This window comes from Haliotis cracherodii, unplaced genomic scaffold, assembly GCF_022045235.1.
Source record: "Haliotis cracherodii isolate W230 unplaced genomic scaffold, xgHalCrac1.p SCAF_7, whole genome shotgun sequence".
In the NCBI taxonomy this organism is placed as follows: Eukaryota; Metazoa; Mollusca; class Gastropoda; order Lepetellida; family Haliotidae; genus Haliotis; species Haliotis cracherodii.
This window is the reverse complement of record NW_027266330.1, coordinates 47,052,999-47,071,771: the sequence shown is the minus strand read 5'-3', so window position 1 is coordinate 47,071,771 and position 18,773 is coordinate 47,052,999. Positions and strand designations below refer to the sequence as shown.

The 18,773-nt window shown below is 44.1% G+C and overlaps 1 protein-coding gene across 7 annotated transcripts in view; it reads left to right on the top strand.

Moving 5' to 3' along the window:
- Window positions 1-7,101: 7,101 nt before the first annotated feature.
- Window positions 7,102-18,773, top strand: part of LOC139448410 (diacylglycerol kinase delta-like) — a 176,421-nt gene continuing 164,749 nt past the window's right edge. For all 7 annotated transcript variants that reach the window (XM_071229954.1, XM_071229964.1, XM_071229952.1 and 4 more), the window contains exon 1: window positions 7,102-7,187. The gene's annotated coding sequence lies outside the window, so the exon portion shown is untranslated. The remainder of the gene's footprint in view (window positions 7,188-18,773) is intronic.

Below are 18,773 nucleotides of genomic sequence, written 5' to 3'. Positions count from 1 at the left end.
GATTTATCTATATAAAACGTGCACCATTGCAACCTATTATGCAAAAGTGCAACCGAAGTGCATGTTATAACATTCAATGTCAAGGTTTCATGTCAACATGCATCCGGTGCATCTAAATCTGGTGCACAAAGTCTTATACATCGAGCCCTGCATAAACATTTCATGCATATATTGTGTGTCAATAATGTTAATATATGGATGTGAAGCCACAAATTCGCGATTTATATAAATTGTGGCTTGGTAGTCTTTCATGATTCATGCATGCATAAAGGCACGAAGCCTCGAGCTCATGATAAATGAATGCAGAATGAAGGCTAAAATTCATTAACACATGCAGCAGAGTGGGACGAAGGCACATGTTCATCATTAATGCATACTAAAAGTGGAAAAGCCAAAATATTCATCATTTATGCATGCCAAATAGACGAAGGAAAGAAATATCATTAAGACATGAGAGTGAAAGCAGGTGTCTCGTGTGGCAAAACTACCCATCTGTCACTAGTGTGTGGAATAAACACCAGAGCATGGTGACCTGTCTTCTCGGGTAGTCACTATGGGGATGTGTCTTCTCGGGTGGTCACTATGGGGATGTGTCTTCTCGGATGGTCACTAGGGTGGTCACTATGGTGATGTGTCTTCTCGGGTGGTCACTATGGGGATGTGTCTTCTCGGATAGTCACTAGGGTGGTCACTATGGTGATGTGTCTTCTCGGGTGGTCACTATGGGGATGTGTCTTCTCGGATGGTCACTCGGGTGGTCATTATGGTGATCTGTCTTCTCGGATGGTCACTCGGGTGGTCATTATGGTGATCTGTCTTCTCGGGTGGTCACTCGGGTGGTCACTATGGTAATCTGTCTTCTCGGATGGTCACTAGGGTGACCTGTTTTCTCGGGTGGTCACCGTTGTGATCTGTCTTCTCGGGTGGTCACTATGGTGATCTGTTTTCTCGGGTGGTCAGTGTGGTGATCTGTCTTCTCGGGTGGTCACTGTTGTGATCTGTCTTCTCGGGTGGTCACTGTTGTGATCTGTTTTCTCGGATGGTCACTATGGTGATCTGTCTTCTCGGGTGGTCACTGTGGTGATCTATCTTCTCGGGTGGTCACGAGGGTGACCTATCTTCTCGGGTGGTCACTATGGTGATCTGTTTTCTCGGGTGGTCACTGTTGTGATCTGTCTTCTCGGGTGGTCACTGTTGTGATCTGTCTTCTCGGGTGGTCACTGTTGTGATCTGTCTTCTCGGGTGGTCACTGTTGTGATCTGTCTTCTCGGGTGGTCACTGTTGTGATCTGTCTTCTCGGGTGGTCACTATGGTGATCTGTCTTCTCGGGTGGTCACTGTTGTGATCTGTCTTCTCGGGTGGTCACTGTTGTGATCTGTCTTCTCGGGTGGTCACTGTGGTGATCTGTTTTCTCGGGTGGTCACTGTGGTGATCTGTCTTCTCGGGTGGTCAGTGTGGTGATCTATCTTCTCGGGTGGTCACGAGGGTGACCTGTCTTCTCGGGTGGTCACTATGGTAATCTATCTTCTCGGGTGGTCACTATGGTGATCTGTCTTCTCGGGTGGTCACTATGGTGATCTGTTTTCTCGGGTGGTCACGAGGGTGACCTGTCTTCTTGGGTGGTCACTGTTGTGATCTGTCTTCTCGGGTGGTCACTATGGTGATCTGTTTTCTCGGATGGTCAGTGTGGTGATCTGTTTTCTCGGGTGGTCACTGTTGTGATCTGTCTTCTCGGGTGGTCACTATGGTGATCTGTTTTCTCGGGTGGTCAGTGTGGTGATCTGTCTTCTCGGGTGGTCACTGTTGTGATCTGTCTTCTCGGGTGGTCACTGTGGTGATCTGTCTTCTCGGGTGGTCACTGTGGTGATCTGTCTTCTCGGGTGGTCACTATGGTGATCTGTCTTCTCGGGTGGTCACTGTGGTGATCTGTCTTCTCGGGTGGTCACTGTTGTGATCTGTCTTCTCGGGTGGTCACTGTTGTGATCTGTCTTCTCGGGTGGTCACTGTTGTGATCTGTCTTCTCGGGTGGTCACTGTTGTGATCTGTCTTCTCGGGTGGTCACTGTTGTGATCTGTTTTCTCGGGTGGTCACTATGGTGATCTGTCTTCTCGGGTGGTCAGTGTGGTGATCTATCTTCTCGGGTGGTCACGAGGGTGACCTGTCTTCTCGGGTGGTCACTATGGTGATCTGTTTTCTCGGGTGGTCACTGTTGTGATCTGTCTTCTCGGGTGGTCACTGTTGTGATCTGTCTTCTCGGATGGTCACTGTGGTGATCTGTCTTCTCGGGTGGTCAGTGTTGTGATCTGTCTTCTCGGGTGGTCACTGTTGTGATCTGTCTTCTCGGGTGGTCACTGTTGTGATCTGTCTTCTCGGCTGGTCACTATGGTGATCTGTTTTCTCGGGTGGTCAGTGTGGTGATCTGTCTTCTCGGGTGGTCACTGTTGTGATCTGTCTTCTCGGGTGGTCAGTGTGGTGATCTGTTTTCTCGGGTGGTCAGTGTGGTGATCTGTCTTCTCGGGTGGTCAGTGTGGTGATCTGTCTTCTCGGGTGGTCACTATAGTGATCTGTTTTCTCAGGTGGTCAGTGTGGTGATCTGTCTTCTCGGGTGGTCACTGTTGTGATCTATCTTCTCGGTTAGTCACTATAGTGATCTGTTTTCTCGGATGGTCAGTGTGGTGATCTGTCTTCTCGGGTGGTCACTGTTGTGATCTGTCTTCTCGGGTGGTCACTATGGTGATCTGTTTTCTCGGGTGGTCACTAGAGTGATCTAGGGGCGACAAGGATCAAGAACATTTAAATTCACCCGACCACCTCATCCCAGGGTTTCAAATCACACATTCAACGACCGTGAACATCCGGGTTAGGATTGGTCTTCAGCAACCCATGCTTGTCAGAAGAGGCAACAAGAATCGCGTGGTCAGGCTCGCTGACTTGGTTTAAACATGTTATCTTGCTCATTGATGCTGATGATGTGAATCACTGGAGTATCTGGTCTAGACCCGAATTATTTACGATTATTTGGCATAGATACTGTTCAGTGCGGCGTTAAACAACAAACAAACAAGCATACATTTTAAACATAAAATACTAGACATCCAACAACAAACATATTCATGTTGAACAAGGACAGCCTCTGTGGTCTAATGGTAGAGCGTCCGCCCGGAGAGCGGAAGGTCCGGGGTTCGACCCCCGGCCGCGTCATACCAAAAGACGTTTAAAGATGGTACTTGTTGTTGCCCTGTCTGGCGCTCGGCATTAAGTGGCTAAAACAAGGACAGGTCGGCTCGGAGTCAGTATACTGTTTCTGAGTGGGGTATTCATGTTAAACTGCGGTATCTCAGTGAGCTAGCACTATAAATCGGCATCAGTCCGGACTAGTACAAGCAGCCACACAAACACACACACGTACATGCACCTCGCTATATAAGTGCACTAATCTTGGACGCGACGTTAAACCCCATTTCACCTCACCTCATGTTGAACAAACATTTCATTGATATCTCTGTACAGTGGGAATCCCAAACCTTATAAACACGCGCATGACATCACCGCGTATGTTTACATAACGCTCATAAATGTAATGCCCCATTAGCTTTGATTGGCATAAAGCCCATATGTATTCTGGAATAAATGCGCTCTCACAAAGGTACCATCTCACGGGTGCTACAAATCCCATTCTTGACATCTTCGATCAGTAGATCGGATTTCACTAATTGGAAATCCAGTCTACAATCCGCTCGTGCGGCTGACAGGTGCGAGGTTCACGCCTCGTTTGACGGACAGCTGGTGACGATCTAAACCCAGCTGGAGATGCCGATTGCATCAACGTGTATATGTGAAACTGGGTTCATCTGCGAAGCAGCGCTGGACAAGAGTGGATAGTTTATACTTGACGGAGGTAAGTATTCAGAAGCTGATTTTCTCTTTTCGTGCACGCAAAACCAAAACAGATAGGTGCCTAATCTCTGGGGACACATTGGTTGTAAACTGCCACTTGACGTTCATCGCTACCACGGACATATTTATTCCCGCCCTGGGGGTAGACGCGTAATGGTCATTAGTCAAATTATGCAATGGATGGTTTCTGTGGAAACACCGTTGTTAATACAGCTGATACAGTAAATGTCTCGCTATGGAGGTGTACTATCTAATATTAAAGGGGGTCGAAGCTCGGGCAAACTGGCAGTCCCTGCGAACAATATGTTAAGATGTTTATCACTTTAGCAGGTAATGGATACCCAATAATTCCCCAGTGATTACCCAGTTAAAATTACCCAATCTCATTAAAATCAGGAAACAAATTTGTTCTGCGGTAGCGAGAACTAAGATCTGATTTCAATGAGATTGATGATTACCATGACAACATAGGCACAATGACTATGTTTAACACTGGGAGCCCACTGCAACACTTACTAAAACCGTTAATACGACGGCTGCAGATAGGCTGCTGTGTGCTGTTGTACAAGGCGACCTTTTCGCTGATGTGATCGTAACTCCCATACCTTAACATAGACGTACAACAGCCGTAGCGCTAGGTTGTTTTGTACAGCGCCACTCAGGGTCCCCGTTCCAAACAACGATCTTAGCGCTACGACTGTCGTTTGTCTGTGTTAAGGTATTGGAGTTACGATCGTCTTGGTGCTACGAATGTCGTAAGTCTATGTTAAGGTATTGGAGTTACGATCGTCTTGGTGCTACGATCGCTTTGAAGAACAAGTCCCTGATCTCGGATCGCAGTCCGATTATTCTGGTTGTTGATGACGACGATGGGTAATTGTTACTGTTAATATTATGCTATTTGGGGGGCAAATATCAGTTACATGGAAAACATAGATTTGTTGAGACGACGATGATATCATATTATTGTCATTTTTATGAAGTATTCATAGATTAATAGTATTAGTAGAGGTAACAATAACCAGGCAGCAACAGTAACGTCTCGACAGCAACAGTAACGCCACGGCAGCAACAGTAACGTCACGACAGCAACAGTAACGTCACGGCAGCAACAGTAACGCCACGACAGCAACAGTAACGTCACGGCAGCATCAGTAACGCCATGACAGCAACAGTAACGTCACGACAGCAACAGTAACGTCACGGCAGCAACAGTAACGCCACGACAGCAACAATAACGTCACGGCAGCATCAGTAACGCCATGACAGCAACAGAAACGTCACGACAGCAACAGTAACGTCACGGCAGCAACAGTAACGCCACGACCGCAACAGTAATGTCACGACAGCAACAGTAACGCCACGACAGCAACAGTAGCGTCACGACAGCAACAGTAACACCACGACAGCAACAGTAACGTCACGATAGCAACAGTAACGACACGATAGCAACAGGAACATCACGGCTGTAAAACTAACAACACGGCAGACACAGTAACACCACGGCCGCAACAGTAACACCACGGCAGCAACAGTAACGTCATTGCAGCAACGGTAACAACACGGCAGCAACAGTAACGTCATGGCAGCAACGGTAACAACACGGCAGACACAGTAACGTCATTGCAGCAACGGTAACAACACGGCAGCAACAGTAACGTCATGGCAGCAACGGTAACAACACGGCAGCAACAGTAACGTCATGGCAGCAACGGTAACAACACGGCAGCAACAGTAACGTCATGGCAGCAACAGTAACAACACGACAGCAGCAGTAACGTCATGGAGGCGGCAGAAAAAAACCATGACAGCAACAGTTACGTTACGGCAGCAACAGTAACGCCACGACAGTAACAGTAACGTTACGGCAGCAACAGTAACGCCACGACAGTAACAACACGACAGCAACGGTAACAACACGGCAGTAACAGTAACGTCACGGCAGCGACAGTAAAAACACGGCAGCAACAATAACGTCACGGCAGCAACAGTAACGTCATGACAGCAACAGTAACGTTACGGCAGCAACAGTAACGTCACGATAGCAACAGTAACGTCACGACAGCAACAGAAACGCCATGACGGCAATAGTAACGTCACGACAGCAACAGTAACGTCGCGGCAGCAACAGTAACAACACGACAGCAACAGTAACGACACGACAGCAACAGTAACATTACGGCTGTAAAACTAACAACACGGCAGACACAGTAACACCACGGCAGCAACAGTAACGTCATGGCAGCAACAGTAACAACACGACAGCAACAGTAACGTTATGTCAGCAACAGGAAAAATACCATGACAGCAACAGTAACGTCACGGCAGTAACCGTAACGTCACGGCAGCAATAGTATCAACACGGCAGCAACAGTAACGTCACGGCAGCAACAGTAACGTCACGGCAGCAACAGTAACGTCACGGCAGCAACAGTAACGTCACGACAGGAACAGTAACGTCACGGCAGCAACAGTAACAACAAGGCAGCAACAGTAACGTCACGGCAGCAACAGTAACGTCACGGCAGCAACAGTAACGTCACGGCAGCAACAGTAACGTCACGGCAGCAACAGTAACAACACGGCAGCAACAGTAACGTCACGGCAGCAACAGTAACAACAAGGCAGCAACAGTAACGTCACGACAGCAACAGTAACAACACGGCAGCAACACAGGTTGTCCCGTGATCACAGGTTTGATCACACACATCTTACTGGTCACCCGCCGTCACAGATTTGATCACACACGACTTACTGGTCACCCGTCGTCACAGATTTGATCACACACGACTTACTGGTCACCCGCCGTCACAGATTTGATCACACACGACTTACTGGTCACCCGCCGTCACAGATTTGATCACACACGACTTACTGGTCACCCGCCGTCACAGATTTGATCACACACGACTTACTGGTCACCCGCCGTCACAGATTTGATCACACACGACTTACTGGTCACCCGCCGTCACAGATTTGATCACACACGACTTACTGGTCACCCGCCGTCACAGATTTGATCACACACGACTTACTGGTCACCCGTCGTCACTGGTTTACTTGCGTCCCGCCGTCATAAACGACTTACTGTTAATCTCGTTCATCGCTCCCGCTGCTCGCTGTTTAGATAAGGGTTATGTTTAGAGCGTTAACATGGACTGTTTGAATCGAGGCAGCATTATGGGCTGGTCTACGGTGAAGCATGGATCTATATTTCTCGTGTTATAATCGCAGACAGGGGATGACGGATAACATATAGTTCATCCTATTGTCCCTGACGAACCTGGAAGGTAGGAGGATTCTTATATACATACTTCTATTGTAACATTGAATAACGGTTTCTCATATTCCACATGCGGTCTCTGAACGTGTGTGTTTATCTCAATTCAATTTCCTTTATGTAACTGGCTTTGCGCAAGCATTACTTTATTCGTACAGTCGAAGTTTGGTTCGGTACTTGTATCCGATTCGTGTTCATTTAACGTTCGAATGAAGTAAACCTAAAATAGTTTTGAAACCTCAGTTTCAAAATTGGCCGTATCTCTTTAAGTTGCTTTCAATCTCGTTTGGATCCCGGGCAGAGCACGAGCTAAGAATAGATTGTAATAGTAAATAGGTATTGTGTGTGGTGTCAGTTGCATTATGGCCGATGGCTGTTTCGTTGAAAATTGTATTCCGTCTGGTGTATATTTCATTATATCACTTGTGTATTTCACTCAGTCTGGTGTACATGTCATTGTACTTCCCGATTATTTTACACTGTCTGGTGCTAATTTCATCATACCTGATGTTATTTTCGTCCGTCAACTCATTTGATGGATATCTCGTATCACAGCATGTGATTTCACAGTATCACATACGCATTCCGTTGTACCCTATGTAAGTGGCATTGTATAGTGCGTATAGATCAGGTTACTGTTTTGCTGTGTGGCATTGCGGGGTGCACTTTAAATTGTGAGGACACAAAATAGAGAAGTCCACTGGTTGGGCTCTTGTGTACTGCACATGAGCCACGAATCAAGCGAAGTGAGCAACGTTCGTCGCGGAGAGTAGATGGATGGGTGACCATGTTCGATCCTGCCCCCACACTGTTGCCCCACCAGGTTACATGTGGTGGCTTCTTACGAAAAAGACTTTGTTCGAAATAGGACTCGGTTCATCCAGCAGTGAATTTAGTACACGGTTGTAACATACCGCATTTATATACTCCCCAGGAGGCTGATAATGACATTTGAATGCACACTGATCCAAATAACAATGTAAGGCATCAGAAACGGATGATTATTGTTGTCGTTGTTGTTGATGATGTTGTTATTATATATTCAGATTAAAATAGAAAATGCACCAAAGATAGTTTGGGTGATTCTGATACACTCAGGATGGTCAGGCTCCTCATCAGCTCAGGGCCCTTGCCCCCTCTACACACAGCCCAGACACCGGATCGGACTTCTCCCAGGAAGAGCTGCCTAGTCAAACACACCCAGAACTTTTCGGAGAATGTGAAGACTCCCCAACACTGCAGCCTTCTGCATTACCAAGATTGTCAGAAGGGATGTATTCCTGGTAGCAAACCCGGGTAGTCTCCCAATGTCAGTCAACAGAATGGGAGGTACCAAACCTAAGGCACCGAGAACAATGGGGAGTCGAACAACATGGTACTTGGGATGCAAGCGTGACAATTCAAAGTGAGGTCCGCATATTTGCCATGTTTTTCCTGAATCTTGTCAATCACAATAGTGTCAAAAGGGACAGCAAATTCAATGATATAAATGATTTCATTGGATTTATCCCAAAAGACAAGAAAAGGTTTGTTGGCCTGGATAGGTCGGAGGCTGTATACGGGCCTTTTCCAAAGAATGTTGTATTTATCATTCTCCGTCATTCTCCATGACGCCTTACATTCTCGGTCGTACGTACCATGGGTTGACCTCTGTGTCTCATGACGAAGTCGGTGATAAAAGGATCGAGCAACTCTATCAGGTCGCTTAAGACACTGTGTTTATGCAAATTCTGGGAATCCACTCACAATGTGTTGGGCCGTCTCATTGCATAATCTACGTTTCATCATTTGATGCAAAATCCCACTTTGACGGTTTCAGGTGGGAAGTGGCTGGTCCTGAGCAGCAAACAGAAAGCCTGCTGTTTCACTTTCAGGCCATCCCTCTAAATCCAACTGACTCTGCCGGGTTGCTGGCCTTCTCAACACACTGCACATAAACTCGATGCAGTGGTCGCCCAGATAAGCCTCTCATTGGAAAAAACTGAGTCTGGGCTGATTTGACATGGCACTTCGCTTGGTTGACACTAATTTCTGTACCGTCCAGCAGAGCAGAACCATTCAACATTGAAATTGAGATTATGTCCAATACCCTTGGCTCGTTTAAGAAAACTGCGGAATGTCTTCTTTTCATCATGAGTCTTTGACATGCTTCACAAGAGGATCTCCAAAGAAATAAATGAGTGCAAAACTGCACAATGAACTCTACTTTCATTCTGCATGACGAAGTCTTTTCAAGTTTCAAAATATGGAATATTTTAAGGACTGTGATAGTCGCGCTGTCGTCGTGTTATTCACTGTCCTATTTAACCCGTGAAGATCCGGGATAGAATAGCTACCCATGCTTGCCGCAAAAGGCGACTAACGGGATCGGGTGGTCAGGCTCGCTGACTTGATTGATGCATGTCATCGTATTCCAACAGCGTAGATCGATGCTCATGGTGTCAATCACTGGATTGTCCTGACTCGATTATTTACAAACCGCGGTCATATATCTGAATTATTGCTAAGTGCGGCGTTAAACCACAAACAAACAAACAATATGTGAACAAACATGGTGGTTAATCTTTGGCACAATATCTAAATATGGCTGTTCACTCATGTTCATTCGTGTCGTCATATTCTGCTGATCCTTGGGGATTTCGGGTTTGAATTGGACCCCAGAAACCTATGCTTGTAAATGGACTGATGTACCAGGCTCGGTGACTTGGTTGATTGCCAGCTTTCACTCAACCCCAGCATTCACACAAACTCAGCTTTCACAATCCATAAGAAATCACCAAACCTCAGCATTCACCCTACCCCAGCATTCACTCAAACTCAGCATTCACTCAACTTCGGAATTCACTCAACTTTAGCATTCACCCTACCTCAGCATTCACTCAACCACAGCAATCACTCAACCTCAGCATTCACAATCCCTAAGAATTCACCAAACCTCAGCATTCACACAACCTCAGCATTCATTCATTATCAGCATTAACTCAACCACAGCATTAACTCAACCACAGCTTTAACTCAAATTCAGCATTTACTCAACCTCAGCATTCACTTAACATTCACTCAACCTCAACATTCACTCAACCTCAGCATTCACTCAAACTCAGCATTAACTCAACCACAGCATTCGCTCCACTTCGGCAATCACTCAACTTCAGCATTCACCCAACCCCATCATTCACTCAACTTCGGCATTCACTCAACTTCAGCATTCACTCAAATTCAGCATTCACCCAACCCCATCATTCACTCAACTTCGGCATTCACTCAACTTCAGCATTCACTCAAATTCAGCATTCACCCAAACACAGCATTCACTAAACCACACCACTCACTCAACCACAGCATTCACTCAACCTCAACATTCACAATCCTTTAGAAATCACCAAACCTCAACATTCATACAACCTCAGCATTCATTCAATATAAGCATTAACTCAACTTCTGCATTCATTCAACCACAGCATTAACTCAACCACAGTTTTAATTCAACTTCAGCATTCACTCAACATTCACTCAACCTCAGCATTCACTCAACTTCAGCATTCACTCAACATTCACTCAACCTCAGCATTTACTCAACCTCAGCATTCACTCAACCTCAGCGTTCACTCAACTTGAGCATTCACTCAACCTCAGCATTCACTCAACCTCAGCATTCACCCAACCTCAGCATTCACTCAACATTCACTCAGCCTCAGCATTCACTCAACATTCATTCAACCTCAGCATTTACTCAACATTCACTCAACCTCAGCATTTACTCAACTTCAGCATTCACTCAACCTCAGCATTCACTCAACCTCAGCATTCACTCAACATTTACTCAACCTCAGCATTTACTCAACCTCAGCATTCACTCAACCTCAGCATTCACTCAACCTCAGCATTCACGCAACTTCAGCATTCACTCAACCACAGCATTCATGCAACCTCAGCATTAACTCAACATTCACTCAACTTCGGCATTCACTCAACATTCACTCAACCTCAGCATTCATTCAACTACAGCATTCCCTCAACTTCAGCATTAACTCAGCATTCACCCAACTTCAGCACTCACACAACTTCAGCATTCAATCAACCTCAGCATTCACTCAACCTCAGCATTCACTCAACATTCACTCAACTTCAGCATTCAATCAACCTCAGCATTCAATCAACTTCAGCATTCACTCAACCTCAGCATTCACTCTACTTCAGCATTCACTCAACCACAGCATTCATTCAACCTCAGCATTAACTCAACATTCACTCAACTTCGGCATTCACTCAACATTCACTCAACCTCAGCATTCATTCAACTTCAGCATTCCCTCAACTTCAGCATTCATTCAACCTCAGCATTAACTAAGCATTCACCCAACTTCAGCATTCACTCAACCTTAGCATCCACTCGACCTTGGCATTCACTCAATCCCAGCATTCAACCAACACCTCCTTTCATTCAACACCGACATTCATCCAACCTCAGCATTCACTCAACTTCAGCATTCATCCAACCTCAGCATTCACTCAACTTCAGCATTCACTCAACCTCAGCATTCACTCAACTTCAGCCGAAACAATCAGAACCCCAGACTACCAAATCATCGACGGACGGCAACAGTAATGTACGCCACAATATTTTGTTAAAAAGACCGATAGAGAAATAAGTGACCCCCACGTTTCATTAACAATCATATCAGCCGTGCGACCCGCACATTGTGAAATAAAAGCGTTTGAAAGGATTCAGGCAATCTTATTCATTTACCGACATAAACACATTATCAACGAAACGAAGTTACGGAACGGTGCAATAGCCTCTGTTTATGAACGAATATATGAAAACCGACAGATGATTAACGCCAAATGAAATGCAATGCTCGCTACCATTCTCCCTTCGGGAATCCGTACACTCCACTAGCGTCATTTGATTGCATTAGTTCCAGGGAGAAAGAAATTATTCGATAATGTGCCCCCAGTCGACACGTGTAGCGCCCGTGGACTGAAGACTCAAAACTGACTGCACATAGTCCTCGTCCAAATGGTCGTAGCTGTGGTTGCATTGAGTGAAGTGATTGGACGGAAATTCGCGAGAAACGGGCACCGATTTCATTTAATGTTTATATAATGACAGAAAAAAAAAGAAACGCAATTCTCAAGTCAATCCCATTTTTGTATTTCGCTTGTTTCATCTCGCGATGGAGATAGATAGTCGTGATCGTATTCTGATATGACTGTTTTCGGATCAAGGCCGGCCAAGCTTCCGCTCTCTACTTCAAGACATTTCAAGTCTGTTACGTTCTTCACGCGCAGTTTCTACTTTCCGAACTAATATGATTTTGTGTCAAAATGTTCATTGACAATGATCATCAAACTTGATGTGAAGTAATTTTGTCTACGATTTCTTGAAATTGCCTCGAAATGTCGTTTTCAAATTAACTAACGAATTTCACAAAGTCGTTCGACCTCCTTTAATGAAAAGTCACATGCTGAGACGTCAATTCACAACTGTAATAGTTTTGCAATGTTTCACTGAGACTAATTGAAGACAATTCCCAGTAGAGACACAGCTACACGCCATAGTTTATCATGTCAGCGCCCCAGAACTTGTTCGTTCAATCATGAGCCCATGCAGAGAGAACGTCACACCATACAGTGTGTTCCTCACACCACACAGTGTATTCCTCACACCATACAGTGTATTCCTCACACCATACAGTGTATTCCTCACACCATACAGTTTATTCCTCACACCATACAGTGTATTCCTCACACCACACAGTGTATTCCTCACACCTCACAGTGTATTCCTCACACCATACAGTTTATTCCTCACACCATACAGTGTATTCCTCACACCACACAGTGTATTCCTCACACCTCACAGTGTATTCCTCACACCATACAGTTTATTCCTCACACCATACAGTGTATTCCTCACACCACACAGTGTATTCCTCACACCTCACAGTGTATTCCTCACACCATACAGTGTATTCCTCACACCACACAGTGTATTCCTCACACCTCACAGTGTATTCCTCACACCATACAGTTTATTCCTCACACCATACAGTGTATTCCTCACACCATACAGTGCATTCCTCACACCACACAGTGTGTTCCTCACAGCATACAGTGTATTCCTCATACAGTGTATTCATCACACCATACAGTGTAGTCCTCACACAGTGCATTCCTCACACCACACAGTGCATTCCTCACACCATACAGTGTATTCCTCACACAGTGCATTCCTCACACTACACAGTGCATTCCTCACACCATACAGTGTATTCCTCACAGCATACAGTGTATTCCTTACACAGTGCATTCCTCACACCATACAGTGTATTCCTCACACCACACAGTGCATTCCTCACACCATACAGTGTATTCCTCACACAGTGCATTCCTCACACTACACAGTGCATTCCTCACACCATACAGTGTATTCCTCACACCACACAGTGCATTCCTCACACCATACAGTGTATTCCTCACACAGTGCATTCCTCACACTACACAGTGCATTCCTCACACCATACAGTGTATTCCTCACACCACACAGTGCATTCCCCACACCATACAGTGCATTCCTCACACCATACAGTGTATTCCTCACACAGTGCATTCCTCACACCACACAGTGCATTCCTCACACCATACAGTGTATTCCTCACACCACACAATGTATTCCTCACACAGTGTATTCCTCACACGGTGTATTCCCCACAACATATAGTGTATTCCATATATTCTATCATATCCATCGCCACCAAGTTTTGTTTGTTCATGTGTTGTTTAACGCTGCACTCAGCAATATTCCAGCTATATGACGGCGGTCTGCAAATAATCGAATCTGGACCAGACAATCCAGTGAGTGACATCATGTCACCTCTTACGACAATTGGGGAGGGGATATAGGAACGGAGTCCGTCCGTCCGTCCACTTCTCAAAGAGGACACATTTTCTAATTAAGTATTTAAGTTTGAGAAGTGAAATTTTACACACTGATGTTACTGGTCATGATCTTAATTGAGCATAGTGCAATTTTCACAGAAACCACTGAAGTTACGTGAACGACAGTTTACATGTTTACCTAAGTGATACTTGTCAAGACAGTTCGAAACTTGGGGCCGCAAATGATTTTGTTTACAGAGTTATGCCCCTTGCTCCATGCTTTTCAACTTGTTGCATGGTGTTTGCAATGGGGACACGTTTTCGCAGAAACTACTGACGTTACATGAATAAAACTTAGCATGTTTATCTCTGAGATACAAGTCAAGACTGTGTTCGATAATCAGTGCCGTAAATTATTTATTTCCAAAGTTACTGCCTTGTTACATGTTTTAAGATTTTGAGCATACACAGTTACTGCCCTTCATCCGTGTTATTTTCACCAAGTGTCTGCAATGGGAACAACTTTCCTCAGAAACTACTGACTTAAGCTTATCTTAGAGATACTTATGAAGACTGAGTTCGAGAACTGGTGCAATACATTTTATGATTAACTTTTTTTCCAGAGAAGGGGCCTTTTGTGTGCATTATTTCACACTTAATCCATTTTCTGATGACATAAAAAGCGACCCTAGTGCCTTTCTCTTCTTAAAGCTTTATAGGACTCTTTTCCATATTTTAAATTCACTACAAGCACATTTCCATTCGTGACCAACTCGTGTTATTCCGGGACAAGCCGAATAGCGACTCGTGCCCCTCTCGTGGCCATTTTTTGCGACCGGGTTCCGTCTTAGCGCAAACGGGCATACCTAAAACAATTGTCAGCTTGTTGCTAATGGTTCACACATATTTCCCCATATATTATATATATTTCTGAGGGATTCTTTGATGAAGAACTTGAAATCATACGCGTATTCCGATTGGTTTGTCGTATTTGTGCACATAACATTCATCGATAAGGGGACGAGTCTTCTTGAAGGTTACGGAAAGAGGCGAGTGGTGACGAATGGCACATTTCTAGTGTGCCCGTGGCGTGGGATAGTGATAACGCTGTTTTCGTGCCAATTAATCCATTAACGTACATTTTCTATCATGCATTGCATTAAATATATATGATGGTACACGCTTTGACACACTGATATTTCGAAAGACATTAGCACTATAAACTTTAAAATGTTTGGTCGCTGGTACATATATGGTAATAAATATTCAATACGCAAATGCTCATGTACTGGACACACAAAGAAATGGTGGTACTCATCTTCTGTTTCCTGCTTATTACTCAATTAACAAACTCAGTGTTTGTTTACTGTTATGCGCATCTTCACTGTTCAGCGGTAAGAGTATGCGATGAACATCTTATTCGAGAAAAAAGATATTCTTACTTTTTGCAAAAGATGTTTCCAAAAATATTTTTCAGTATTAAATTGAGTTTTAAACATTACATATTTTTTACATTTTAGTGATAATAATGCGAGTTAAATTTCTATATATTTACATCCGTTTGTCTTGGAAAGACAATGTTAATAAAAGGTTCAGGGTATTTCACCTTCTGTCTTTGCCATATGTAGCCAAAACCAAGTTCACATTGTTTTCTTAACAGATGAGACATAATATACGCTTCCAGAACTATCATACAGTACTATCATTTCATAACAATTTCTTAGATATCTGACCGCCTCCGTGGTCTAGTGGTAGAGCGTCCGCCCGGAGATCCCCGACCGCGTCATACCAAAAGGCGTTAAAAGATAGTACTTGTTGTTACCCTGTCTGGCGCTCGGCATTAAAGGGCTAAAACAAGGACTGGTCGGCTCGGAGTCAGTATAATGTGTCTGAGTGTGGTATTCATGTTAAACTGCGGCATGGTATCTCCGTGTGCTAGCACTATAAATCGGCTTCAGTCCGGTCTAGAACTTTTTGTCATTTCTTAAAATTGTGTTTTTCTATATGCTTGACTTGTTAACAACTTGATTCACTCATACCAGAACACGAATATCGTTTAAAACGTATATCTATTCTTGACAGGCTTACAGCGTGACAAAATTGATTGGTTCAGGTCTTCGGAGCAAGAAGTTCGTGGATTAGAAAATGAACCTTATTCTTTTTCTAGGCAGAAAATGAAGTAGGTCGGACGGACAGCCAATAGTTTTCAAAATGACCTTTAAGACATAGGTTCGACTCCCACATGGATATGAATCGTGAAGGACGCACTCGCTGTGTCTAAATCAGCGTGCCAAGTCAATATCTACATGGTCCAGTTCTCGAAATTCGAATAATAGCATCATTAGACTCCCAGAATACACTTCAAGATTCCAAACCCACGTAATGTTAAATATTACCCAGCTGACTGTTGTAAAGGAAGATCAAAATTCCCTATGTTTGACTTGTACCATGTGTTCCCGTGTTTTTTTTAGGCGAACATTTGACTTGCACATGCATGTGTTTGTGATGGGTGTCACCGGTAGGGCAGTATACGCTCACCTTTTCGCTAACAGCTGTTATCATCACTATTTGATAGTGAAACACAGGTTAATATATAGTCGGAATCGTACAATTATTTCTTGTGGTTATGGAAAGTTTTTTTTTGTCGTTTTATATTTATATATTGAAGTCTGTTCCATCTTGCAACAGTGTCTGTATTTGTGTAACTTCAACCCCTAGCAATGAAGCCAATGGTTTTATTTCACTAAGACACAGATTACGTTTCTATGTATTTTATATGATTTTGCTATGACGTTGTAGATTCCTGCAATCTCATTCTCATCATTATCGAATCCTCGTTTGACATTAATTTGTTTGACGGCTGTACCACCGCGGAAGAATTTATTTCAAATACATCTTTTCAAATTCTTCCACCCGCAGCCAGCAACAACCCTCAATATTTAGATTAAAACATTGAGTGCTTAGACGGGTTTGACTTTACATCGCTACTAGCAGTATCTCTGTTTGTTTGTTTGTTTTTTGTTTTACGCCGCACTCGACAAGAATAAAGCTATATGGAGGCGGCCTGTGAGTAATCTGGATCAGACAAACCAGTGATTGCTATTATGAGTAACACCCCACCCCGTCTGTTTACGATACAGCATAATAATCATTCAATACACTGAAGTTGATCACCTTGGCAAAGCTATCTTAGCGCTAAGATAATCGTAAATCCCATACTTTAACATAGGCTCACGGCAGACAGGGCACGGGTGGCCCAGTTGTCTAAGGCGCCGCGATTCGCTGTGCAGAGTTGCGTCCCTTGGGCACGCCAGAAAACTATGATTGTGGGTTCGAATCCCGGTTCGCCCCGATTATGTTTCTAGGTTTGTCAGCACCATACCCGTGCTCATGGGTTTCACCAAAGTGGTAAACGTCTGAGACTTGCATCACTTCGGGCTTTCTTCCCACATTAAGCTGACACGCCGTGATATAACTGTAATAGTGTTAAAAGCGGCGTTAAACCAAACTCACTCACGACAGTCGTAGCGCTGAGATCGCATTGTGCAACCGGGCCCCGATCTATTAAGGTCGCTGGGGACTTATTCCCTCAGATTGTCCACTTGGTGCAAGTCCTTGGAGACACAATCTAAGCTTCTATCGTTGCCTCATTAATCCGCTTTCATCATTGTAGAACATGATGCCGTCATAACTGTGGCGTTTGTTATGGAACTAAACCTTCTTGTTAATTTACTTGAAGGTTACGGAAAGAGGCGAGTGGTGACGAATGGTCATTCTTGTGATTTGTCGCCATAACATGTTGTTTTCTCTGACGTCCGTTCAATCAGGATGATAAGTTGTTTTCTCTGACGTCCGTGCAATCAGGATGATAAGTTGTTTTCTCTGACGTCCGTGCAATCATGACGATACGTTGCTTTCTCTGACAATCGTGCAATGGAAGGAACGCTATGAATATTCTTTCAGAAAGATTCTTTGTAGGAAGGTTTTAATACCTATGCTGGCGATGTAGTGATGGCGAGATATAAACTTTGAACAGGGGAAAAACAGACTATTCGACGATTTTCTTTTTCTTTCTGACAATACTTATTGAGTAAAATGACGCTTTGGGTCATCGTCTTTCGGAACATATGATTCTCTTTTTCACCTCACCAACCTCTCGAAAGATAAACTAGTCGCCTTTTTAATCAGTGATTTAGCTAAGAAGGTAACAACAAATAGACACCACACAAAGCGATGGTAATAAGAGTGAGTAAGCTTCATTGATTCTTGGACTCATCTGCACCGTAAGCTATTCGACGCCGAAGCCGTTTATATCCTAGCCAAACACCCGATTTTATCGACAAACACACAAAAACCCCTGTTTATGTTTATGATTTCTTGTTAATATGTTTTGTTTGCAGATTTGCAGACAATTGTTCACACGTATATTCGACTGCGAGTCATTTTAACCTGATTGGCCGGCGGTATCGATTGTTTTATCTCGCGCGTGGCGTTCGTCGAAATAACTAGTGCGAGATTCAGTACAATTTACGGTACCTGGGCAAAGAAAATAAACCCTTGGTGGTCAAAGAAACTATTGATTTCATACGTTTAGGTTTTTTCATCAGTAACGGGGATTTAGAAAAATAATCACAAGTTAATACAAGCTGTTTGCTTAAACTGGTTCCCGTGGTTTCGGGATGTTTCAGCCATTTTTATCTCTATAAGCATA